Genomic DNA, 26379 nt, shown 5'->3' on the forward strand with positions numbered 1-26379 from the left:
TAATATTATGCATATTGTGCAAGTAGATCTTAAGATTTAGTATCTTAACAGCTCTTGATCACAACAGTAAAATGCTGAAAATACAAAATAGTACCTTAAGTATTCTTAACTATGTCCCGCTTTGTTCCACGTGGTTGGATCAGACTTCAGCACTCCATGAATTCAGTATGTCTTCTTGCACTCATTGTTATTGAGTAAATAAGTGAAGGAAAAAAAAAACAGTGAGATGGTTGTTGGTTTACATAAATTTTATCAAGTAAACAATGGTTCCATGAGGTTCCTTATGTCTGAAAACATACAGGAGGACACCTCATTTATGTTGTTGCGACAAATATTTACAAAGATATAACAATAATTGATCTGCGTGGCGTCCATTTTGGATTTTCACACGCTTGTTACTATATCAAAATTCACTAAGCCTCTCCTCAAACTCGTTTGTGGCTAATTTGGTGTTGTACTACAATTTTTCACATATCTTCACAGCGGTCGTCCAAAAAGCTGGTTTTCACTCGCGAGTACTGCCGTACTTCAGCGCCCCCTAAATGGGTCAACGGTACAGAAAGGAAGGTCTGAAATGGATTAATATTGATCTAAATATATTCTCCTTCCATGAGTACCTAGAAAGAGATAAAAAGCACGATTATATATGATTTGGTTGCAAAATCATGAAAATTGGAAAAAAATTGGTGGCCATATTGGATTTATGCTAATGAAGGGAAGATCAAATATGAAATTTTATTTTGCTAACTGTGATGACCCTCACCAATCCTGGCCAAGAATTGAGGGGAGTCAACTGAGGATTTTCGAATATACGATTTATTGAAGTTGCACAGCACACTTGCAAGCAGAGGTGGCACAGGGACCAACCACAGCAGTCAGACCCTGTACCACACTAAAGGTTACACTCCAAAGGTTTCATATATAAAACCTATTCCAAGGCGGAGAAAAGCAAGCAAAGAAAGAAACAAAGATGCAAGTGGGCTTTTTCCCCCTCAATGCGGCCCTCGGGGAGAATTAGCAGTAAACAGCTCCTTTCTCACGCTTCAGACAGTGAGAAAGCGCCGGCACATATTCATAAACAGGAGCAAATGCTTTGTAGTTCTCCAAGACTTGTTGACACTCCACTGGAATTCATAACAGCCTGCAAAAGCTGCTCTCTGGCAAGGCTAGGCTGGCTTGTTGATATTACATTTTAACACATCGTACAGCAAATTGTAAAACGAGGGCAAAAGCTTGGAAACACAATTTGAAGCAACCAGGCCAATGGTTTGAATCCAGACACCTGGTTAATGCAATTGATGAATGTTTAAATAAGTCAAATGTACAAATATGGGCCAATGGGGCCATCACCTAATATGTCATAACAGTATTCCCTCCTTGGCCACATTTGGCCATATTTGGACATCAAATGACATGATTTAAATATTCTTGAGCAAGGGAAAAACATCCCGAACAACCAATTCGATTTTATAGCCAAAAATTAAATTTATAAAACTCCAAATGATTATCTCACCCATGATCGCCATACCCTGTTCCTGGAAGAGATAGATATGCATTGCACCAGTCCAATTAACAATGGCAGTGAACGCTCAGAAAATAGTCGAGGCACACCCCGTTGACCTGAGGGGAAGGTAGATTTTGGCAGGCAAGAACTTGGGCTCGTTGCTGGGTTGAAGGTTATGAAAAGGATCAGAGAGGTGACCCAAAGTCCCAGCCGAGTTCGGCCCCTTGTAGCAGCAGTTCAAAAGAGCTATGCATGTTGGATACAGTCACGGTGGCTGCACAAGCCCCCAGCTGCACAACTGAACACATGTTGCAGGGGACTCGCCGAGTGGCCGTCAGGGCCTTCGTTGTGCATTGAGGTAGCCACAGCAAGTGCACAATGTGTTTGCAGAGCAGCACTCTACGTTTCCACGCTTGCCTGACTGGTCTGGCCTCACAAAACGGCGATGTCAGTTCTTGCCCAAGCGTCTCAGTGGGGGGGGGGGGTTCACATGTTCATCTTATCTCTTCAGGAAGGGGGTAGTTTAATGATCACGTGTTGAATGCCCAATCACCCAAATCTGGGTTCTCTCCATCGTCCAATCTTTTGGTTGAAATTCTTTCAAAGCTCCACTTGACGAAATCGTACAGTGCATCAGACTTCTTTCAACACTCCGAAACAAATAAAGCATCAATTAAACACCAATCAACAAACTTCGTGGGTTTATGTATTTCCACAACACTGACATAGGTTCTTACAAAATGCATTCAACTTGCATTATTTGTCATATCAATATTTTATGCCTTTTCTTGTTATTTTTTTTCCCTTTCCAAAACATGCTAAACTAGAACGGGCACTCGGTAGAGTGCATACCTTCGCCGCCGCAACTTTTTTCCGGGCACATTTGAAAAACGTCATTTTAAAACGTCCCTGACGTCACAACCGTCAGTCCGATTGATGTCAAATTTGGTGTGTAACCTCCTTGAAGGCAGTCCAACGAAATGGAATGATAAACACTGAAAAATTAAAAAGTTGAAAAATGATGTCATCTTTTGACGTCATTTTGACGCACTTCTGGGGACGTCACGTCCAATCGAACTACCATTCTGAAAGCTCGTAGTTCACTGAACATTTTAACGTTGGTTTCATCTCAATAGCTCTATTAGATCTGAAGCTATGCCTACAAGTATATTTTGACCTTGAGTGTGACCTTGACTACAGAGTTAATTGGCAAAACCTGTACATCAATAAACAGATATTTTGGTACTGATCCTCATGCCTGGATTTGGGAGACTGCTTTATAAATTATATAGATATTTGAATGTAAAATATCAGGACATTTTAGCCACAATTGAAAAACGTCATGTTCAAACGTCAATGACGTCATAACGGTCAGTCCGATCGAAGTCAAATTTGGTGTGTGACGTCCTTAAGGTAAGTCCTACAAAACGGTATGATCAAAACTGATGAGATCGAAAATTGAAAATTTACATCATCTTGTGACGTCATTTAGACGCACTTCCGATGACGTTTCGTCAAATCCGACACAACATATCCGAAAGGTATCTCGTCATGGAACAATATGGCGGTGGTTGCATGGCGATAGCTGTATTATGAAGGAAGTTATGCTCAAAAGAGTGTTTTTGACCTTTTCATGACCTTGACCTTTGACCCGATCGCTCCCAAAATCTAATCAAATCGTCCTTGGATACTCACGAATCATCCCACCAAATTTCATGCAATTCGGTTTCATACTTTCTGAGTTATGCGAATAACAAACACACACATATTCACAAATAAATAAATACACAGCGACCAAAACATAACCTTTCGCAGAATGCGAAGGTAAATATACAGAAATCTCAGTTGTACATGTACTCAAAACATTCATCTCATTTGCTCTTTCCATGTAAAAGCAAACAGTCTTTCTCAGGGTTCCAATTTGTAATCAATAATTCTTTTCACCAAAAAAAATTCCATTTTCTATACAAAAATATGAAAGTTAGCTACTTCTTTCAAGTACCGAATCCAACGCGATTCCATTTTTCACAGTTACCATTTTAACATTTGCAATCATTATCTGCTAAACAATCCACAGTTTCATTCACAAGCAGTTCCAGAGCAACTGCCATTATTTATTTATTTTTCCAGTTAACTTGGCACTTTTGTGCTGATGAAAGATGGTCAAGTCAGTGTTAGAAATACCTCAACTTACTTATGTAAACGTACAAGAAGTACAACTTAATAAAAATCATGCACTTGTCCAATTAATCAGAAGACAGATAACATAGGTAATATTTAAATTGGCTTGTAGCGTCATTGCACTCTTTTCAATAATACAATTCTTTTATTTTGACAGATTTAACATTTATTTCATCGTTATGTTTTCTGTACTCCGCATAATTCTCGTTTATTCTTTTGTTTGTCTTTCCACAAATTGTAGTCATTATATTTAAATTACAGTCAGGTCAGTATCATCTCTTAATCAGGGAGAGCAATACAGTTACAATACATGAAACAATTCCTAATTCCATTTAATTGATTTCATGATTGCTGTTGGTCTCGCCATTCTTTATCATCTTATATATTATTTCCGAGTTTGTGGTTTCGTGTCGCGCTATCTTCTACTTTGTTCAGCGCTCGAGTAACGTGATATTCGGCTTACATTATCTCAAAGACGATATGAGGTGCATGGTACAAAAAAAGGAAATAAAATGGTTCTGAAACAGTGAAATCGTATTCCACTTCCTGCATTAAAGTAAAATTACTACTGATACTCTGCATCAGTTCCTTTCTCAAACACACCCACCCCAACATGTCGCGCAGAGCGCGGATTATGCTAGTTCTGCATTATGGTTATGTAAATACTGTGACGTCCACGGGACTTGAACAGTCCCGCCAACGTAGAATGAGCCGAAACGATGGATTTGTTTATAACCCAAACATGGCGGTTCTAATCGCTCTACCGCAAACGGGACGAGGAAGGTGGCACGAGTCACTTTTCACTAAGTTGATGATGTTTATTTGTTTTTATTATTACCAGAAATAAGACTCGGCAAGAAGAGGGATCCGGGGCGATTCGACGGGATGGTGTGGGATCGGGCGTGGGGAAAAACACAGACAATTCCAATGAATATAGAGATCTCAAACCTTCTAAGGCGCCAAGCACACGCACACACCACACACACACACACACACACACACACACACACACACACACACACACACACACACACACACACACACCGTAGCTATTTCTGGTAATCAGGCTGGACCGTGGTGTGGACGCAACTGTCCCTGGATCGGCGTCGGACGAGCTGGCCTTGCTCTCGTCAGGGGGGCAGGAGAAACCGTGGTGCTGTCGACCTCCTGGTCTTGGCCCAAGTCCGCTCACAGCCGCCAGGGAGCCAGTTCTGGCGCCAAGTTGCGAGCAGGAGAGGGAGGCAGGTCTGCCCGCCGTTCGACCCCGTACTCCGAGTCAGCAGAACCCCAGAGCCAACCAAGGCGAGGCACGAGGCTCGGCAAGGCTCCCAGACACGATCAAGAACACGATCGACTCAGCACAACAACCAGGACGCTCTCTGCCGCCACAGCTTCCACACCAAAATAACCACGATCTTTTGGTTGTAATCTTCTTCCTCTTCCTTTTCGACCCCGAACAGAACCTTTTTATCCTTCTGTCCTCGTCACTTCAATCGAGCTGTTTATTGGCCCACCGCCATCGCCTTCCGCCAATCGTGATCACGGGGCGGAGCCATCCGCTGCACTGTCCTGTGACGTCACGGCCAGTCTCCAGGGACTACTAAAAGGGGTTTACGTAGACACCCTTACCCTATCCCGTGTCCCTATCTAATTACGTGACAATTATCATTTCCCCCCTTGAAGAAATGAACATTTACTAGACAACTTATCACCACTGAATTGCTACTTATTACATCGAGATCCTGGTAAACTCGAACAGCATGGCATACCAAATTAAACATCCTAATTACCCTTTGAATGCATACCCCCCCCCCCCCACCAAACGTAACAATACCATGTTTTTTTTTCCTTATAACTTGATTTCTAACATGTAGTGTTGACCAATCTGTCGATCAATTTAATAACAGAGACCCTTTTTCAATATTATGCAAGTACCTTAACTTAATATATTATTATCTTGATTCAATTCTCAGTAACTTTTTCCTATTAGTCCGGGAGCCAACCTGTGTACGAGGCTGTTTTAGGGTTGGACCTTACAGCCTCTGCTATAAAATTTTACACCCCCAGGATGTTTAGATATATGTTTGCAGTTCATGAAAACCAATGTTGGCAATTCATAAGCTCTTGCGAAAAATTTTGGCGGACGTTTTTGTTTGAGGAAGATTTGAAAAATTTGATAAAACAGTAATTGTCAATAAAATTTCTAAAAAAATTAAAAAATCACATTCATTAAAAATAAATGTGAACTAAATGTAAGAATTCAATCAGTGCATTGTAAAATGACAAAAAAAAATTGCCTTTGTGGAAGTAAACCTCGTAAAAGTACATAATTTTGTGAAAAATGCCTTAAAAATAACGTTTTTTGAAGATGGCCTTTAGAACTTTTCTTATCATAGGCAGATGCTGCATTAGAATACTAATTTCTCTTAATGTGATATGAACATGGTATCCATGGCTAATTAAAACAGCAAATTTGAGTGAGTTCTATCAATTTTTAAAGAGAAAATTAACATTTTTGTCAACCAAAGTTACCCCTACCCACAAAATCCTCTTACTCTATTGAACACAGTTTGGTTAAGGTTTGCTGGATCCAGGTTGGGTACTTCACAGTTCACTCTTCCAAAGGAAAATTCAATGGTGTTTGGAGTGACATGGCCCTGGAGCAGACATACAACAATGAAGGGAAGACATCTCTGTTCAAAGGCATATCTCAGGCACCAGCTGCTCGAGATAAATATGTGAAGACAGCACCATTTCTCACAGCTGTATCAGAGAACATAAAGTCTATGGCTAATCTAGGCCAACAGGAATCTACTCATCATGGAGAAACACATAAGCAGGCAACAGAAGAACATATGCATGTTGAGGAGATCAAGAAAGTGATATGCCAGCAGATGATAAACCCATTCCAGTGTAACAACCAAGTGGATCTGCTCAATAGAGCAACTGGTGAGAAGGATGCTTCAAAAGACTTGGTCCATGCTCAAGCTAAGGGCATGGAAGCCATTATGAAAGCAGAAGAGGTGGTCTCTATTAAGATTGAACCACTGAAGCTGGTAACTTTCTCCTCACAGAAGAAATCAAACCCATCAAGGCAACAGAGTTTAATCAGGATCTATCAAGATGAGACTGCAGCTACACGTGTGCTGTGTTTCTATCGAGATGCCGACCCAGTCACAAGACAGATTGCATTTTCCCATGAGTGGACAGACTACCCATCATCCCTGTTTGAGGTTGATCCACGCTTAGCACAGGGGTTTGTAATGCGCAAAGGCAACAAGTCTGATTTCGTGGCAGTGCTAATTGCTGAAGCTGAGCAGGATGTTGTTTTACAGCTGCCATCATTACCACAGAGTGACCTATACACAGTTTATCTGGTAGACACAATGGCATTTGTAAATAAATACCAAAAAATGGGTGTGAAAACATTTGGTGAACTTCCCCAGCTGTATCTTCGCAAGCTCCTGCAGTTGAAACCTGAAATGTGCAACTGTGTCAACATCATTGGTGATCAGTATGATTTTGATGATAGCCATACTTTGAAGGGTGATGAGCAGCAGAGGAGAAACCAGACAGACCAGGCAAGACAATTCTCACCATCCAAGAGTCTAGAAATTCCGGACTGGAATTTACTCATGAAGAATCCAAGAAATAAAGGAAATCTTCAGAACTTCATTGGCACTTCCCTTTGTGAGAGTCCTGAAGCTATTCCGGATGGAGTGACCATCATTCTTGGTGGTATGATGGAAAACAAAGGTCACACTCTTTCCATCACATCAGCATCAAGTTCAGTTCTGGACTTACCTTGTGAAGAACATGAAGAGGCAGACACAAGGATTATTGCTCATCTTGCATATTGTGTGGAATATCTTGATCACCATCGAGCTGTTGTGCATGCAACAGATACAGACATAATTATGCTGTGTATATATCACTTCTGCTGCTTGAACACATTGCAAGAACTCTGGATACAACGGCAGAATCAATACCTACCTATTCATGAGCTGGTAGAAGTGTTGAGCAAGAAGTACCAGAAAATCCTCTTGATGTCGCAGCTACACTTCTGTGCACATATGTGTTGTGTGGATGTGACACAGTGAGCTACCCATTCAGAAGGGGAAAAGAAGAGGTCAGGTCAGGTATGGGAGCATGTGCCAGAACAGTGCGTCGCTGCGTCCACTTTCCGCCGGTACTCCAGGGGCCTCCATCTGGCCATCCCCCAGGCAGATGCCAGGCCCATCCCCATCTCCTTGAGATGATGGTCAACCTGCTGCAACCATGAGGCACGTGGTCGGCCCACTGGCCTCCTCCACTCATGAGACTCCCTCGCTGAGAGAATCTGGTGAGCAGGATCAGCATCAGGAAAACGAGCCACATGTCCATACAGCCGCAGCTGACGCTCACGGACTATGCAGGTAACAAATCTCATCCGAGTCTCTCTCAGCAACCGCTCGTTGGACACAAAATCCGACCAGCGATAGCCAAGGATTCTTCGAAGAGACCTGGTACCAAAGGAATTAAGTCTCTGTCTCAGATCCTTGGTCAAAGTCCAAGTCTCGCACCCATAGAGCAAGACTGGAAGTACCAAGGACCTGAAGACTCGGACTTTCGTCCTCCCGCACAGGTACCGGCAGCGCCACACCCCATGATCCAGTGAATCCATGACTCCCCAGGCCCGACCCAGACGTCTATTGACCTCCGGCTCACAACCTGCGGAGACATGAATATCACTGCCAAGGTAAGTGAATCTATCCACGACCTCAACATCCTCACCACAAACAGACACAGACAGGACAGCAGCATCCAAGATGTCACCGAAAGCCTGGATCTTAGTTTTGACCCAAGAAATCCGTAATCCCAACGGCTCCGACTCCTCATTCAGCACCTCGAGGGCCCCCAAGAGGATGTCTAAAGTCTCCGCAAAGATGACTGCATCATCTGCAAAATCAAGGTCCGAGATCTTGACATTTCCAAACGATGCACCGCAACTTGATCTCTCCGACATCCTCCCTAAAATCCAGTCCATACAAGTGCTGAAAAGTGTGGGGGCAAGTACACATCCCTGACGAACTCCAGTAACAACTGGAAATAAGTCAGAGATGGTACCACCACACTTCACAGCACTCTCAGTACCAGAGTAGAGTTCAGACATCAGATCGATCAGTTTCGGTGGCACCCCACGAAGACCAAGAATCCTCCAGAGGACATCCCGATTCACTGAATCGAACGCTTTACAGAGATCAACATAGGCTGCAAGCAGCCCCTGCCGAAACTCTCGTCTGCGTTCGGTGAGGACACGAAGGGCAAGGATACGGTCAATCGTTGACCTCTTTGGTGTAAAGCCTGACTGCTCTGGACGCTGGTGCTCAAGCAGATGGTGGCGAACCCTATCGAGAATTATCCGAGCAAAGACCTTGCCCGGCACTGAGAGCAGCGTCACCCCTCGGTAGTTGTTGCAGTCTTGGCGATCACCCTTCCCTTTCCAGAGAGGGACAACAAGGCCCCTCTTCCAGTCAGTTGGGATGATGCCTGTGTTCCTGTGAAAAGAAGAGCGGCACAGGTTTCTCTGGGACTGATAGGAAACCTTCCCCACCTTGTTGATTTTGGAAGAGATAGTGAAATGGCAGCAACAGAATGTGTCATTGATGAGGCCAGAGTATACTGGACTGCTCTGCATGGCCAAAAAGGGTTCAGCTGTTTGGATACCCTCAGGCAGCATATGTTTGTCTCTTCAAAATTAGATGGTGGTCACCTTAGGTCACTGCCAGCAACAGAAGATGCGTTTTACTTCCTTGTTTTAAGAGCATTATATCAATTGCTTCTGTATAGACGTGCACATCTCAGTGACCGAGCACTTCCCCCAGCCACAACATTTGGCAGAACCCTTATCAATGGAAAACTGGTCCCAATTCTCATGTCTAAGCCAGCCAAGCCAAACATAGACAAAACGGTGTCTTGCATGTGCAAATTATCCAAATGTCTGAAACGATGTTCATGCAAAAAGGCTGCTGTGCCTTGCTGAGTGACATGCATATGCCTTCGTCAGAGAGGTTCATGTGGTGGAGTTGTTTCAGAGAATGACTCTTCCTCTGAAGAGGATGTTTCATGTCACAATATTGTGTTAATCCATTTCTAATTTTATCTTCCTTAAAACCATGGCATGTAAAAGTATGTTCTTGTTCCTGACCCCATTGATAGTCAAGCATTTCTGAGTTGCATAAATCTTTTGTTGTTTGACATATAACCTTGTCAATTGTAGGTAGGTTAAATCTACACCAATTGTGATATAGGAAATGAACTCCTCTTTAATATGAGGGGTCATTTGTGTATATAGGTTTAGTGGTTATGATTTTAGGACAATATGAATTACCCCTACCCCCATCCTACATCTTCGCTTTTGCCAACATTTTGTTATCAGAGGGGGCTCGCAAAAGTGTTGACTGTGTTGTTGCGCAAGAGTTTCACCATTGCCAACATTGGTTTTCATATACTCAAAGGGTGTCTCTTTATGAAAATCAACACAAAAATTTTATAGCAGACCGGGCAATTTTTTTTTAATTTTGATCGGTTGGCTCCCGGACTATATCCTCAATTAACAGATCATCAAAGTCCTAAGGTAAAGGATTCTCAATTTGTAATCTGAAAACAAAAGTTTATATCAATTATGACCAAAAGAAACATCATGGTTCGTTCCCAATGAGTTCTTTTCCCCCAATTTTCCTATTTTCATGAGCTTGTCTGAAAGTAACTAACACGGTTTCCATACACTATCTCCATTTTTGATGCAATTGACAACCAATCCGGTAAAAGGTGTGTGAAAATCACTTTTCTGATTAATATCACATACAAACATTATCATGAGTATCACTTGTTGGTCCCATTGATCCTAAGATTATCCCCATCACCACCATTACAGGTCAAAACACACTGGTGTACCGTATCTAGGTGTTCGCAAAACATTGTGCAGATCACACCTGTGTGTTCGGTTATCATAATTCACAAAATAGATTCCCAAATAATTCAAAGATAGGTTATTCACAGGAGTAATAATTAAACATGAGTAATTCACAGCAATATCATTGTCGTCACAGAGTGATTCCATCCATCCATCAAACCCTTTCTGCTGTCCAAGTATTTAAATCCCCCTTAACATCCAATCTACATTATTCCAATCCTCTACGATTCTGACAATAAATAGAATTATCTGATTAAATCTAATGAATTTACCCTGACAGGTAGAGGCCCATATAAATACAACAGACGTTTTTTTCTGTCCGTTTCCCTCACAGAAAGCTATGCAATGAATCTCAACGTATGAGGAGGCAATTAGACCCATCAATCCTGTGTAATCATGGCGTGTGGTGTAAGTCCTTCTCTTTGCTTCATTCGTTCGCGCTCTCTGGCGGCTTGTTTCACCTCCACCGCCGCTCCTTCCTTCCAGATCGATGTCGTTGCTAAGCAACCATTCCTCTACATCCCATAATCCTCCGCACCTCGGTCTCGCGTCGCTCACCATCCAAACTGTTGTCCATTGTCGGTAAAATTGTACAGTACACAAAGAGCACGAATCTTCGCAGATACGGTGGCCGTGAAGATATTAAAAAAACGCGTTTTAAAATATCAACTCCATGCACATTTCAACACAATAGCTACCAAGCCATTAAACCTTGCTGGGTTGAGCAACCAGATTACCTTAACAATGCCTGCGATAGCTCGCCCCCCCCTCAAATGGACTTCACTTTCATCTCATCCCCTATCTAAGCTGAGATTCAAACACATTGTGGAGAGGGTTGGCCAATCATATCACACCATTACCGTCACCACTGAAGCATACGCTCACCTGCACCCACCACTCGCTCACCTTTTCTTTCGCACACCTCTCTCTAATTAACTATAAACCATGGAGGTTTCAATGTACTAACATGAACACAAAACCTCCCAACAGCATCCAACACCAGGAGCTTCACAATTAATAACCCCTCCCGTTCGCCAACCAGCATGGCTGCCGAAGCAAAACCACTCCACATTCAACCGTGTGATTTGAAAACACCTTCCATAAAACTCCCTACTGTGCATCCCTCCTTCAGTCAGGTATAGATCTTTCTACTCCGGCACCAACCGGCACACGAAGCACCCACCAAACACAGGCCGGCAAGTTATCACCGGCATTCACCTCGCATCAATATCAGAATAGCCTTTGTAAAGATACCGAGAAGCTCGATGTTAGACCACGCCGGAAGTGACGTTGTTTTTCCCATGTCACGAAGCGCAATCAACAACAACAACAACCACAAATAACATTTATTACCGCCAAAAGGATTGTTGTTCTCTATGTCCGAGAATGCGTGCACTCATTTCCGAACGATAAAAATCGAGCAATCCTTGGTTTCAACATATATTTCTTATAATCAATCTCGTATTGATGTAATTCGATTCGGCCGCGTGATGACGTCATCACGCACTCACACGGGCATCGTGTTTCAATACGAACACAAACATTTTTACATGTTAAAACGTTCGTTTTTTAATCGGAATTTTTACACAACCCTATAAAGGGCGTCCCCAAACGTTGTAAAATGTGCTAATTCATCTCGTAAACCCTCACGATAAGCTGTCCTTCGACGGGGCAACTCCGTGCCCTCGTCGCACCTGTTAAATCCAACGGCACGTCACGTGACTCGCAAAAACCCCATAAATCTCAGTTTTTTTCCCCCTCCAGATTTACGAAAATCAAGTATTGAAAATGCCTAATGACCCCAAAAAATGAAACAGAATTCAAACTGACGTCAAAACGAACCCGTAACGTCGATCAGCCCTACAAAACACGCAAGGTGGAAACAGAACTGAATTTGAATTTAAAATCAAAATGATGCTCCGAGGAAACGATGTTCAAAGCAAAAACAGCATACAGAGTTTACCGAACAATGAGAAAACCCGAGCCTTGGTCCATTTGACTCTCACAGCTAAACCACAGCACGAGTACTGTAGGGAATTCTCACACATAATCTCCAAACTGTCCGCCGAAGTGGTTTTAATTATTCAATTCCCTATAGAGTTCACACACACACACACACACACACACACACACACACACACACACACACACACACATCGGTAAAAACACTCTCGATGACATTCGCCCATCACTGAATTAGCAGCTCGTGCAGAATTGGTCATCATCGTCCTTCCTCCGGATTTGGTGTGCGCAATTCACCTCCTTCAAAGTCTTCACATTAACGATGACGACCAATCATTATCTCCATACAAACATACAAGTTGTTCCACACATACAAGTTCCAGGTTGGAACACTCAACTTACATCGAACACAAACTCAACCTTCCCACTCACATTGTATTTGCCTCCTCGCTCGTTTACCTTGTGTACATCCTGTCTCAGCTTGTGACTCCGTTAGCCAAGCTGCTAACGCCCTCCAGGGTGTTTCATTCTGTCTCGAGCATCCCACTCTGCCCTCCGTCAACACTGTGCTGACGGTGTGTCCTATCTTTGGATCTAAGGACCCGGTCAGCAAGAAGGGATCCTGTCTTCCCACTGTCCATGTTATCCAGCCCTGTACTCCCTTACAACATGTTCCTTTGGGTAACTCTATGTTCTTTAGAGAGTTATTCCCCATTGTATGTTCTTAACTTCTCACTAGCCTTATAGCCTTGAAACGTGTCTCCTTTAATCGGACCGAAATCCCCTTGTCTTACCTACCGCCTGATAGCTCTCTTTTCTCCTTTTAGTGTGCAGGATCAGAGACCCGCTCTTCTCGATTACCTTAAAGCTTTTCTTCCTCTGAAGGACTCTGGACCCTCCCAACAATTACCCCAGGACTCTAACCTGTGGTCACAGGACTCGAACCTGTATCCCCTGTTTCACTCGGGCTTTCCTTGCCCTCTGACCCAAACCCGGTCACCTGAATCTGGCCTGACAGCCCCTATGCTCCTCCAACAAACCGCATTCGACTTTCCTCATCTACCGTTACCAGTTCGGAACCCATGCAGACCTCGAGGCTGCGCTCAACGGAGATTCCTCCGGATCGCGGCGTCAGCTGCGCTCGACGGAGATCCCTCCGGATCGCGGCGTTCAGGACCCGACAGCGTCCCATCTGGGTCGCCAGATGTGATGATGACCCTCACCAATCCTGGCCAAGAATTGAGGGGAGTCAACTGAGGATTCTCGAATATACGGTTTATTGAAGTTGCACAGCACACTTGCAAGCGGAGGTGGCACAGGGATCAACCACAGCAGTCAGACCCTGTACCACACTAAAGGTTACACTCCAAAGGTTTCATATATAAAACCTATTCCTCAGTGGAGAAAAGCAAGCAAAGAAAGAAACAAAGATGCAAGTGGCCTTTTTCCCCCTCCTTGCGGCCCTCGGGGAGAATTAGCAGTAAACAGCTCCTTTCTCACGCTTCAGACAGCGAGAAAGCGCCGGCACATATTCATAAACAGGAGCAAATCCTTTGTAGTTCTCCAAGACTTGTTGACACTCCACTGGAATTCATAACAGCCTGCAAAAGCTGCTCTCTGGCAAGGCCAGACTGGCTTGTTGATATTACATTTTAACACATCGTACAGCAAATTGTAAAACGAGGGCAAAAGCTTGGAAACACAATTTAAAGCAACCAGGCCAATGGTTTGAATCCAGACACCTGGTTAATGCAATTGATGAATGTTTAAATAAGTCAAATGTACAAATATGGGCCAATGGGGCCATCACCTAATATGTCATAACACTAACTATAAGATAATAACCCAAGTTCATAGGCTGCAGTACAAATTTAATCATATATGGCCATTTAATGACCTAAAATAGCAAATATAAGAATATAAAAAATATTGACATTTTTGACGGTGGCCATTTTTAAAATGGCTGCCACATATTGTTCCACCAAATTTATTCACCTATACTTTTAGTATGTCTTTCACAACATGTATATGTACCAAAAAAACTTTATTGTGAAACTGTTGCAATTTGTTCTAGGTTGACCCCCTATATCACTCAGATTGCCTGGACTAGAAAGGCTTTCTAACCCTTTGCCCCTATTTCTCCCCCTTTGCCCATATTTCTACCCCCCCCCACCTCCCCCTCCCCCATTTATCATTCACAAATTAAAAATTTCCACTTATTCTTCCCCACAAAAAATCTCTTCTGCACATGTCCAGAGTTTTGCTTTAAAATATCTTTACTGCACATGCACAAAGTTTGTTTAAAATCTAATATCTTAAACCTCAGCACTGTACCAAAATATATATATTTAAAATTTCCCATTATTCTTCCACATAAAAGGATTGCTTACCACTGTTCCGGTTTAAACCAGAATATCTGATCACCTTGGCACTGTGCCAGGATAAAATATTGTTACGGCTGTGGAAATTCGCAATACACCATAAAGGGTCCTTAGATCAGTTATGACGCTAAGTTTATGTGCAGATAGGTCCCCACCGTTGTTTAAAGGGAATCCTTCGTGTTCACCGGGCTGCGACCCTTTGAGAGAGCCATTTTTCTTTATCTATCGTTATTTTGAGCCACCATTGCAACAAACCTCCACGCAAACAACCGCCACCAACTACGCCACAACGCCCACCATGCTCACACCACCCCCACAACAATCACCACCATCTTCGCCACTACGCCCGCTTCGACGCCCCCCCATCCTCCGCGTACCACGGTAAGACGGTTTCCGCACCACGGAAACCGCCCGAGAAGGATTGGCAGAACAAAAGCTCTTGTGAAGCCTGTGGGGTTTTTCCCGCCTGTTTTCCCCATGCTTGGTGTGAAGGAAAGGGGGATGCACGGCGTGAGGCAGTCGGGGTGAGGGAACGCCCCTTTTTGGGAACTTGGATTTTCTGTTGGATCACGAGTTCTTGGTGGTTCAGTGATGATCTTGTGAGCGGGATAACAGTTGAATTTAAGGACATTCGTGATGTGGCGTAGTTTGTGATGCAGGTTATACTTGTCGCTGCTGGTGTAGGCACGACAAACAAGAGTGCTGCTCACAGACTGTACAGTTGAGGGATGATGAAAAGAACGGTAGTTGAGGTAGAGATCTGTATGAATTGGTTTCCTGCATACTTTTTGAGAGGGTTTGCCTTTAAGAGCCTTGTAATAAGGATGTCAAGGAAAGAAAATGACTTGTTGCTCGACTTCCATGGTGAACTTGATATTGCAGTGCTGATTGTTAAGGTGCTGAAGATACATATTGAGATCTATTTTGTCATATTGCCATATAACAAAGATGTCATTGACAAAAGGTAGCCAGAGTTTAGGTTGAAATGGTGTCGAGAGGAGGGCTGAGCGCTCAAATTCTTCCATAAAGAGGTTTGTTACTATGGGTGAGTGGAGAACCCCATCGCAGCACCTTCCTTTTGTTGGTGGAATGAATCTCGCCATTTGAAATATGTAGAATTGAGACGCATAAGAAGTTCGTTCGTGTATTTGTTCTGGTGATAAACTGGTCCATTCCTTAAGGGTGGAGTCTTCTTGTAGACGATGTTTGATGATAGAGCAGACCTCTGGAACAGGGATGTTGGTAAAAAAGTGATTTTATGTCAAAACTAATGAGAAAATCAGAGTGAAGAATGTCAAACTGCTGAATGCCTTGAATACAATGTTCTGAGTTTTTAACGTCGTGTTGGGTTTTTCCAACAAGTGGTTGAAGGATCTTGGCTCGATTATAAGTTGGTGAGCCCCGTGTTGAAACAGTGGGCCGAAGTGGAACATCTGGTTTGTGAATCCTAGGTTGTCCAAATAAAACTGGACATACTGAAGATGATGTGCAAAGTTTAAAATATAATGGCTTGGAGAGAATGTTTGCTCGATGGAAAGAGAGAAGCTTGCCATTAATTTACCTCTCCATTGCTGGTGTTGGATCTCTGGAGAGTTTCTTTCAGTATCTGTTTAGAAGATGTTGAATTTTGAAATTGTATTCCTCTCTATCCATAATAACAGTCACATTGCCTTTGTCTGTATCCAGTATGTGAATTTAAGTATCATGTTTTTATCTGACTACAGCTTTCTACTGTGTTCAGCTGATATTTGTTTTCGGAATCTCAGCTTTGGAGAGGACTTGAGTGACTTGAAAACGCATTTGGTCAGCAGAACTTTTGTCGAGTGTCTTAAGACTGGGTTCAATCCGTTGAATGATGTCTTTGATCGGAATAACCTTCGGTTCCCAAAAGTTGAACATGCAAAGTTGAAACCCAAAGCTAAAACTGATTGTTCATCGGTCAGATGTCGTTGATTACGATTGATGACAGTTTGCCCAAGATGAGAAGGTCTGTGTGCCATATGAGATTGAACAGTAAATTGAGGTAGAAGTTTCTTGAATTTCTTCATCTTTATATTACAAGCTGTGTTGAATGCTTTCTTCATTGAAATTGAGTTTCAATCTTCTATTTTCTTGAAGTCTTGGTGCTGAAGCTTGTGAAAATGAAATATCCTGCCTTAGTATGTATAATTGATGTCATGTGTAGTTTGTGTTCCTTGGTGTCTGTTGTCTGCACGGCGCGACTCGACTGTTGCATGAATCACCAGTCCCCGTGGAATAACATCGGAATATCTGCAGCGCTTGAGAAAGGTGAGATTGTTCACAAGTTTTGCTGATTTGATGAGACTTCATTCCAGTTGTTGAACTTGATGAGTTTGCTCCCCATCGAGCCGATTTAAGTACTGTTTAAAAGTAACATACAATCAACAGCCAATCAGCATCTCACAACAATTACAACAATTAGCCAATCAGTACCCCACAATAATCAGCCAATGTTAGGTGAGGAGTTGTTGTAAAAGTTGCATTCATTCGTTCCAGTTACTTCCTCCTGTTGATAGGCGAAACGTTGAGGCCTACTTTCTTGTTTTTTACTTTGGAGTTATTTTCTTTTTTTTAAGTATAAAGAATGGAAATAGCTCATTTAAGAGCTCCTACAGGGTGAAAACCCTCAACCTTTTAACTTATTATAGATATGGTATTGTCATTGCGGACTGTCCATCCGTCCTTCTCCTATTTTGACTCCTCCGGTCAAACTGCTGGGCCGATCCGGCTGAAATTTGGCAGCAACATTCCCCTCCTGACTAACGGGGATTGAAAAGCTTGTTCCAGTCACATGACTTTAAGTAGAAGGTCAAAATGGCTGACTTAGCAAATTTGTTCAAAAATCTTCCCCAGATCCACCAGGCAGAATACTACCAAATGTGGGTTATAACATTAGGCCAGGGCCCAGATAAGCTACAGGCCCAGTGGTCCTACTTCCCCTCCCCTCCCCCCCCATTATTCTTCCACATCTGATCGCAGTGTCCGTGGCTGTATTTAGTTTCCGCACGTTTCTGATCGCAAATCTTTTGCCAAGCAAACGTGGTCATATTAAACACTGTCCGGAGAGGACCAGAATGTGAAGCAATGTGCGAATTCTACAAATGAAGAATTTCTTTCCTTTTAGCAGTCGCAACTGCTAAAATGCTGATAAGGTCAATTCCGCATTTAAAATTTTGAACTTTGGTTCAGGTTAAAAGATTTGAGAGTTGTATTCACACATTACTTGATACTCCAGGCGGCGTTCGTCTCCGGACGTGTCGCGGCGGCGTTCGTCTCCGGACGAACATGGCAGTAACTCGTGCTCTGCCTTGATTGAAGTCACATTGAAGTGTGTTGATGGTGTGCACAAAACTTTATGAGTTTCACTGTCATATAAGCCAAAAGGTATCATTGTGTCATTTGTGGTTCTAAGTATATTACCAACCAAAGTTATCTGGGTCTTTTTGGAACACCCTGTATTAACATGTGAAAGAATAAGAGGATGAAATATTTTATCCTGGTACTGTGCCAAGGTGATCAGATATTCCGGTTTAAACCGGAACTGAGACTATGGGTATGCGCAGAAGAGATCTTTTTTGTGGGGAAGAATGTGGAAATTTTTAATATGTGAATGATAAAAGGGAGCTTAGGGTGAGGAAGTCTTTCCCCTTTTTACATGCAAGTGGATGTGAAGACCCTTCAATCCCGGCCAAGAATTGAGGTGAGTCAACTGAGGATACTCGAATGTGCGGTTTATTTGGGACACACTCATGCGGAGATGTGGTGCAAGACTCGAACCAACAGTGGTCAAGCCTCAGAATCACACACACTCTCTGAAGAATCATTCTCCAAAATGCATATATATAAAACCTATTACAGGGCGGAGAAAACAAGACTAACAAGAAACAATTTGGCAAGTGGGCTTTCCACCCCTCCCTACGCCCCTCGGGTGAATCAGCCATAACAGAGTTCTCCAGCCGTTTGTTGCCACTTCGCACTGGAATAAACAATAGCCTGCCGAAGCGCTCTGGCAAGGACATCTTGAAATACATTTTAACACATCGTAAAGCAAACTGTAAAGTGAAGGCAAAAGGTTTGGAGACACAATTTGAAGCAGCCAGGACAATGGTTTGAATCCAGGCACCTGGTTAATGCAATTACTGAATGGTTAAATGAGTTAAATGTTTAAATATGGACAATATGTGGCCACCACCTGAAATGGATACCTGACAGTCCCTCCTTAGCCACATTTCTGGCCATATTTCGACATCAAATGACATAATTCAAAGATTCTTGAGCAAAGGAAAAACATCACTGACAGCCAATTTGATTATACAGTCAAAAATTAAATTTATGAAACCCCAAATGATTATATCACCCATGATCACCATACCCTGTTCCTAGAGGAGAAAGATATTCGTTACACGAGTTCAATTTCGAGCGCTCATATAAACACAGTTGAAGCACTCTGTTGAGCTGAAGAGAAGGTAGATTTTGCAGGCAAGAGCTTGGGCTCGACGCTGGGTTGAAGGTGATGAAAAGGATCAGCAGAGAGATGACCCAGATTCCCAGTCGAGTTTGGGCCCTTGTAGCAGCATTTTCTGCAAATCAGGTTTGATTCACCAAAAGAGCTGAGCTCGTTGGATGCAGTCATGGTGGTGGTGGCACAAGCCCCCAGCTGCACCACTGAACACATGTGGCAGGTGACTCGCCGAGTGGCCGTCAGGCCGTCGTTGTGCATCGAGGCAGCCACAGCAAGTGCACAATGTATTTGCAGAGCAGCACTCCGCGTTTCCACGCTTGCCTGGCCTGTCTGGCCTCACAAAACGGCGACGTCAGTTCTTGCCCAAGCTTCTCCTCAGTGGGTTTTTCTCTTTCTCACATTGTCCATCTTATCTCCTCAGGAAGGGGGTAGTTTTTCATGATCACGGGTTGAATGCCCAATCATCCCAAATCTGGGTTTTCTCCATTGTTCTTTCGGTGGAAGTTCTCCCCAAGCTTGGTTAGATGAAATCGTACATGCAACTGCTTTCAACACTCCGAAACAAACAAAATCATGGTTAAGCATCAATCAAATATGTCCTCGGTAAACGTTAAGGGTCAATGATTCTTTTCACCAAAAGTATTCCATCATGTATGTTATAGGTGTGTAAAACATTGTGCAGAATATATCTGCATGCTTGGTTATTATAACTCACAAAAATAAATGCTCAACATAGTTCAAAGCTTGGCTAACACATTTTGTAAAAATTAACAGGAGTAATTTAAACAAGAATAGCATGGCTATATTGTTAAGGTAATTTCTACAGAACACCAAGAGCAGCACTATCATTTAGGCAATTCTATATAAGCGTAGAATATAGGTACGGGTGCAACAAAGCACTCTTTTCAATAATATAATTCCTTTATTCTGATCGATTTAACATTTATTTCATGGTCATGTCTTCTGTACTCCGCATAATTCTCGTTACCTTCGCATTCTGCGAAAGGTTATGTTTTGGTCGGCGCGTATTTATTTATTTATTTATTTATTTGTAATCTTGTCATTCGTATAACTCAAAAAGTATTAAACCGAATTGCATGAAATTTGGTGGGATGATTGGTTATTAGCCAGGAAGCATTCGATTAGATTTTGGGATCGTTCGGGTCAAAGGTCAAGGTCAAGATCACGAAAAGGTCAAAATCGTCTTTTTACGATAACACGGTCAATTTTTATTCAATTTGCATGCAACTAACGCCAAAATGTTCAGAATTCAACGCCTCATCTTGTGATATGCAATATGACACAATGACGCCCATACTCTTGTTACCGGTTAGGGGTCAAAGGTCAGGGGGGTCACGACCTTGAAAAATATGCGGTTTTTGTCATAACGCGGTCAATTCTTGTCTGCTTTACATGAACCCAGCACCAAAATGTTCAGAATTTAATGCCCAATCTTGTGACACAATGACGTCATAACACGTCACTGGTTGGGGTAAAATGTCGGGGGGGGGGGTCACGCCCTTGAAAAATATGCGGTTTTCGGCATAACTCAGTCAATTCTTATTCGATTTGCATGAAACCAGCATCAAACGAGATTACCTTCTCTTGTTGAAACGTTGTATTCACCGAGCTTGCGAGTGTAGACTCGCCAAAACGACGTGAGTTGATTGTTGTTTAGTCCGTAGCCCCCGAAAGTCAGGGGGGGAGGTCATGACATTATAGATATGTGGTTTGTGTCATAAGACCATTCATATGAAACCAGTTCCCCACACTCGTACCAAGAACAAAAAAAGTAGTGGCAGTGAAGGTATGCGCTCTATGAGTGCCCGTTCTAGTTTATCCTTTTGTTTGTCTTTCTACAAATTGTAGAGTCATTTTATTTAAATTACAGTCAGGTCAGTACCAGCTCCTAATCAGTGAGAGCAATACAGTTACAATACATGGTACAATTCCTAATTCCATTTAATTGATTTCATGATTGCTGTTGATCTCGCCATCCTTTCAGTCATTCTGCATTATGGTTATGTAAATACCATGCTGTTTTCCCTCATAACTTGATTTCTATATGTAGTGTTGACCAATCTGTCGATCAATTTAATAACAGAGACCCTTCTTCAATATTATGTACGTACCTTAACTTAATATATTACGAGCACAACCCGCGCTCTGCGCGACATGTTGGGGTGGGTGTGTTTGAGAAAGGAACTGATGCAGAGTATCAGTAGTAATTTTACTTTAATGCAGGAAGTGGAATACGATTTCACTGTTTCAGAACCATTTTATTAACTTTTTTTTGTACCATGCACCTCATCTGGTCTTTGAGATAATGTAAGCCGAATATCACGTTCCTCGAGCGCAGAACAAAGTCGAACATAGCGCGACCCGAAACCACAAACTCGGAAATAATATATAAGATTATCTTGATTCAATTCTCAGTAACTTTTTCCTATCCTCGATTAACAGATTAACAAGGTTTTTTTATGAGCTTAGTCTGAAAGTAACTAACACAGTTACCGCACACAACTCCCTGTTTATGCATTTTGACAACAAACCCAGTGCATGCAAACATTATCATCGTCACAGAGTGATTCTTTGGAAGTCTTTCACAGACTCTCAGCTGTGCAAACCCCTCATTTGAGAGTTCCACTCCGCTCGGCATGACAATTAGTTGCCATAACATGACATCTTCGAAAGAAGAACTTTGACAAAATTTCTCCAAACAGGTAAACAACACCAAAGGCTAACATAGTTTAATTAACCTGGTGAGCATCCATTTTTTTCATGTTGAAATGGAACTAAAATATCTCAAAAATAATGTTTAACCAATCTCTATCTCACTTCAGAATTCATCAACATTTAAATCTCTGACATTACCCATCTATCCACTTCTCTCTCACCAAAACAGCAATATGCTGCCATTTCCCAACTTACTCTGACCATCTCGGCACTTGCGTAAACCCACTTTAAATACAAATCAATTCCTTGCTCAAAACAAACAAATCATTTAAATCCCCCTGACCATCCATCCTGAATCCCTCAATCCTTCGCGCCTCGGTCCCGCGTCTCTCCCCATCCACAGATGTTGTAACATGACCACAAAACCTCCCAACAGCAACCAACACCAGGAGCTTCACAATCAATACCCCTCCATTTCGCCAACCAGCATGGCGACCGAAGCAAAACCACTCCACATTCAACAGTGTGATTTTAAAACACCTTCCATCCATCCCCTTGTCTGGCGGCCTGCAGAGTGTTCTGGTTGTCGTTGTTCCTTTCTTGTGGTTCCGGGGCGTATCTCAATCTGGTCACCATTTCCCCTAACTCCCCTGAACTATGTCCTTCGCTGACTGCCATGGAGATGTGGGGTGTAAATCCTTCTCTGTATTTCATTAATTCACGCTCGCTGGCAGCTAGTTTCACCTCTAGCGCCGCGCCCTCCTTTCCGATCCATAAGTCAGTGGCCATCAGAATACGTGTGGCGGTGTAATCCCCGCGCACCTTGTCTGAGTATTCGAAATCCTGCCCTGTTTCATCATAATAGACGGTAAAGAGCAAGGTCGATTCCACCCCTTCCAGGTCGATGTCGTTGTCAAGCAACCATTCCTCTACATTTCGCAATCCTTTCGCACTTTCCCAATCCCTCTTCAACTTATCTCTTCCCTCCTGGGACGCAATCCGCAACCGATAAACTAACGGTCCGGGTTCGGTCATCATGAGGGTCATTACCTCATCCTGTAACGCCATCGGGGCATCGAGGAAAACCCCGTCTTCCTTACACGTTATGGTACACCGCATTCCGCACAACAAATCTCTTCCTAACAAGTTCATTGGGGTGTGTTGAGCTATCAAAAATGCATGCTCTCCCTTCAAGGGTCCCACTTCAATTCGCAATTTATCTGAAACTGGGATATCCTCTCTTCGTCCGGAAACCCCCACCACTCTCACCGAATCGCCCGAGAGCGGCAGGTTCTTTATTTCCCCTTGCTTTAGTGTCGACCGTGTAGCCCCTGTCCCTGTTTCCTCCTCCAGGACAGGGTAAATTCCTTTTGCTATCCCAGTCGGTGTTTTTTCTCCTCCGTCTTGTAATGCCAGCTGCGCTAGCACTTGTTTCCATTTCTCCTGTTTCATTTCACTAGGTGTTTCTCGCTGGTTCAAGGTTCCCTCTAAACCGAGTCACTTACGCTCTGTCTCAGCTTGTGACTCCGTGAGCCACGCAGCCAGCGCCTTCCAGTGTTTTCCACTTTGTTTCGGGCCCCCAGCTTTGCACGACGTCAACACAGTACTCACTGTATGCAATACCTTTGGATCTAGGGACCCGTTTGTAATGTCCGGAGGGCAGTGGGACTCGGACAGTCGTGAGGATTGCTGAACACTGTTTATTGCCCGTCCGGATGCACACTACTACAGACTGCACAGACTCCACAGACTACACAAACTACACAACGCCTCAGGCGGCGCGAACTCCTATATCCCGTGCAGGCACGTGACCACTCCAAAACCACTCCTCCACGCCTCCGCCACGCTCCCCGCATTGTGCCCTGCCCCCGCAGGCCCAGTACACCACACCGTTCAGTGGGAAGGGATCCCTTCTGCCCGCTGTCCAAGTCACGCAATCTTGTACTCTCTTTACCTTATCTATTCCATATTTATCACCAACAACTTTCAGCATTGTCCCTCCTGGTAACTGTATGTTCCTTGAAGAGTTATTCCCCATTGTGTGTTCTTAACTTGTCACTAGCCTTATAGCCTTGGAACGTTTCTCCTTTTATTGTGCAGGATCAGAAACCCACTCTTCTCAATTGCCTTGAGCTTTTCTTTCCTCTGAGGGACTCTAGACCCTTCCAAGTATTATCCCAGGACTCTAACCTGCTCTTACAGGACTCTAACCTGCACTTACAGGACTCTAACCTGTTGCACTCGGACGTTCCTTGTCCTCTGACCCAAAACCGGTTACCTGAATCCAACCTAATAGCCCTTTTTGTGCTGAAACAAACCGCACTCGATTTTCTTCGTTTACCATCAGTTCGTAACCAGAGCAGACCCCGAGACTGTGTCCAAAGGAGCTCCCTCTGCCAGGTGTACAGTGTCCACTTAACTAGGGCTGGTCCTGTATTGCAGGTGCCCGACGTGTGCGCACACGTACCTTAGTCTTGTGAGCACCGTACACCAAGCGAAGCCCCTCCGGTACACAGCTTCAGAAGTCGTCGGGGGTCGCCAGTTGTGAAGACACTTCAATCCCGGCCAAGAATTGAGGTGAGTCAACTGAGGATACTCGAATGTGCGGTTTATTTGGGACACACGCATGCGGAGATGTGGTGCAGGACTCGAACCAACAGTGGTCAAGCCTCAGAATCACACACACTCTCTGAAGAATCATTCTCCAAAATGCATATGTATAAAACCTATTACAGGGCGGAGAAAACAAGACAAAGAAGAAACAATTTGGCAAGTGGGCTTTCCACCCCTCCCTACGCCCCTCGGATGAATCAGCCATAACAGAGTTCTCCAGCCGTTTGTTGCCACTTCGCACTGGAATAAACAATAGCCTGCAGAAGCGCTCTGGCAAGGACATCTTGAAATACATTTTAACACATCGTAAAGCAAACTGTAAAGTGAAGGCAAAAGGTTTGGAGACACAATTTGAAGCAGCCAGGACAATGGTTTGAATCCAGGCACCTGGTTAATGCAATGACTGAATGGTTAAATGAGTTAAATGTTTAAATATGGACAATATGTGGCCACCACCTGATATGGATACCTGACCGTGGAGTTTGTGGTGAAAATGGTTGGGAAGAAAGTGTAGCATCGGATCTCTCATTTTCCAGCTGCTGACGGAGGTCATCGCATGATTTGGTTTTTATTTTATTTTTTGTCCTTTGCTGCCTTTTGAACATTATTCTGTCCCCCTCACTTTAAAAAAAAATAACTCACTCCAAAACACCATCTTATTCTGCCTTCTATCTGAATTTCTTCTTCATCTCTTTTCACAATAGCTTCATCCTTCAAGCTTTGTAAAACTTATTAAAATGCTTTAATTCCCTTATCTCTCCAGCATCAGCATACTTCATGGTCTTCTTCATCACAATCTATTCTTCTTCTTACTGACGAGGCATATTTTGCAAACCTTTCTCACCAAAGTGCTCCCTTTGTCATCCATCCTCAGTTTCTTTCAGCATGACCTTCATCTGTACCTTCAACAATTCCTTCCACTCATACCATGATCTTTATCTCAGAATCTTCAATATTAGTATCTTGAGAAGTCTAATTTGCAGAAGTTGTCTGCGCACAACAATCAAATCCTCTTTACGTTCTTATACAGTGTCAGTACCCTCCCCCCCCTCCCCAAGACCATGTCCTTCCAACCCCACCCCTTCCACATGTCCACTTCTTCAGCATCCCTCCACTTCATGTCCTTCCTTTCTGCATCCCCCCTTCCCCCCGAAAAGCTTCCCTCTCACACCACCGTCAAAGCTTCCCCCTGAAGAAGTAGTTTAAAATACAAATATAATACAGACACCTTGGCTGTTAGCTGACATGCCATCTCACATACATATTTGAAACGTACATTTGTACCTTCTAACAATATATGCTTTATGAAATTGAATTGCGGTATATTAATTAATTTTTTTGGAAACATAGCATGTCAGTGCTACTAGACTCAAATGTAAATGCATTTTATGACTCAACCCGTTATCTGGCTTGGAGCCTTGAGCATTGCTTGACCATAACCCTTATCTCTTGAACTTTATGAGCTGTTTGTACTTTGTTTGATCTTGCTTGACTCAACTCGTATCTGCTTGGGAACCTTGGAGTAGATAACCACATTCTCAACAAAAGAACACTCAACTGCTTTTATCACCAGATATATCTTTTTGTTGTTGTTGTTGTTCAACCATCTCATGCTGTGTAACCC

General features: G+C 43.1%; 2 long non-coding RNA genes across 2 annotated transcripts; both read right to left on the reverse strand.

Moving 5' to 3' along the window:
- Nucleotides 1-794: 794 nt before the first annotated feature.
- On the reverse strand, nt 795-11884 carry LOC147025314 (uncharacterized). The gene is made up of 2 exons (XR_015059458.1): nt 11102-11884; nt 795-2154 (listed from the first exon to the last, which is right to left on the reverse strand). It is a non-coding gene; the product is annotated as an uncharacterized LOC147025314 (long non-coding RNA).
- Nucleotides 11885-18714: 6830 nt separating this feature from the next.
- Nucleotides 18715-25788, reverse strand: LOC147025315 (uncharacterized). Its single transcript, XR_015059457.1, has 2 exons — nt 23766-25788; nt 18715-20020 (listed from the first exon to the last, which is right to left on the reverse strand). It is a non-coding gene; the product is annotated as an uncharacterized LOC147025315 (long non-coding RNA).
- Nucleotides 25789-26379: the final 591 nt, after the last annotated feature.

The sequence above is a fragment of the Eptatretus burgeri genome, chromosome 6, assembly GCF_056783735.1.
Source record: "Eptatretus burgeri isolate ZD-2024b chromosome 6, Ebu_testis_v1, whole genome shotgun sequence".
Classification (NCBI taxonomy): domain Eukaryota; kingdom Metazoa; phylum Chordata; class Myxini; order Myxiniformes; family Myxinidae; genus Eptatretus; species Eptatretus burgeri.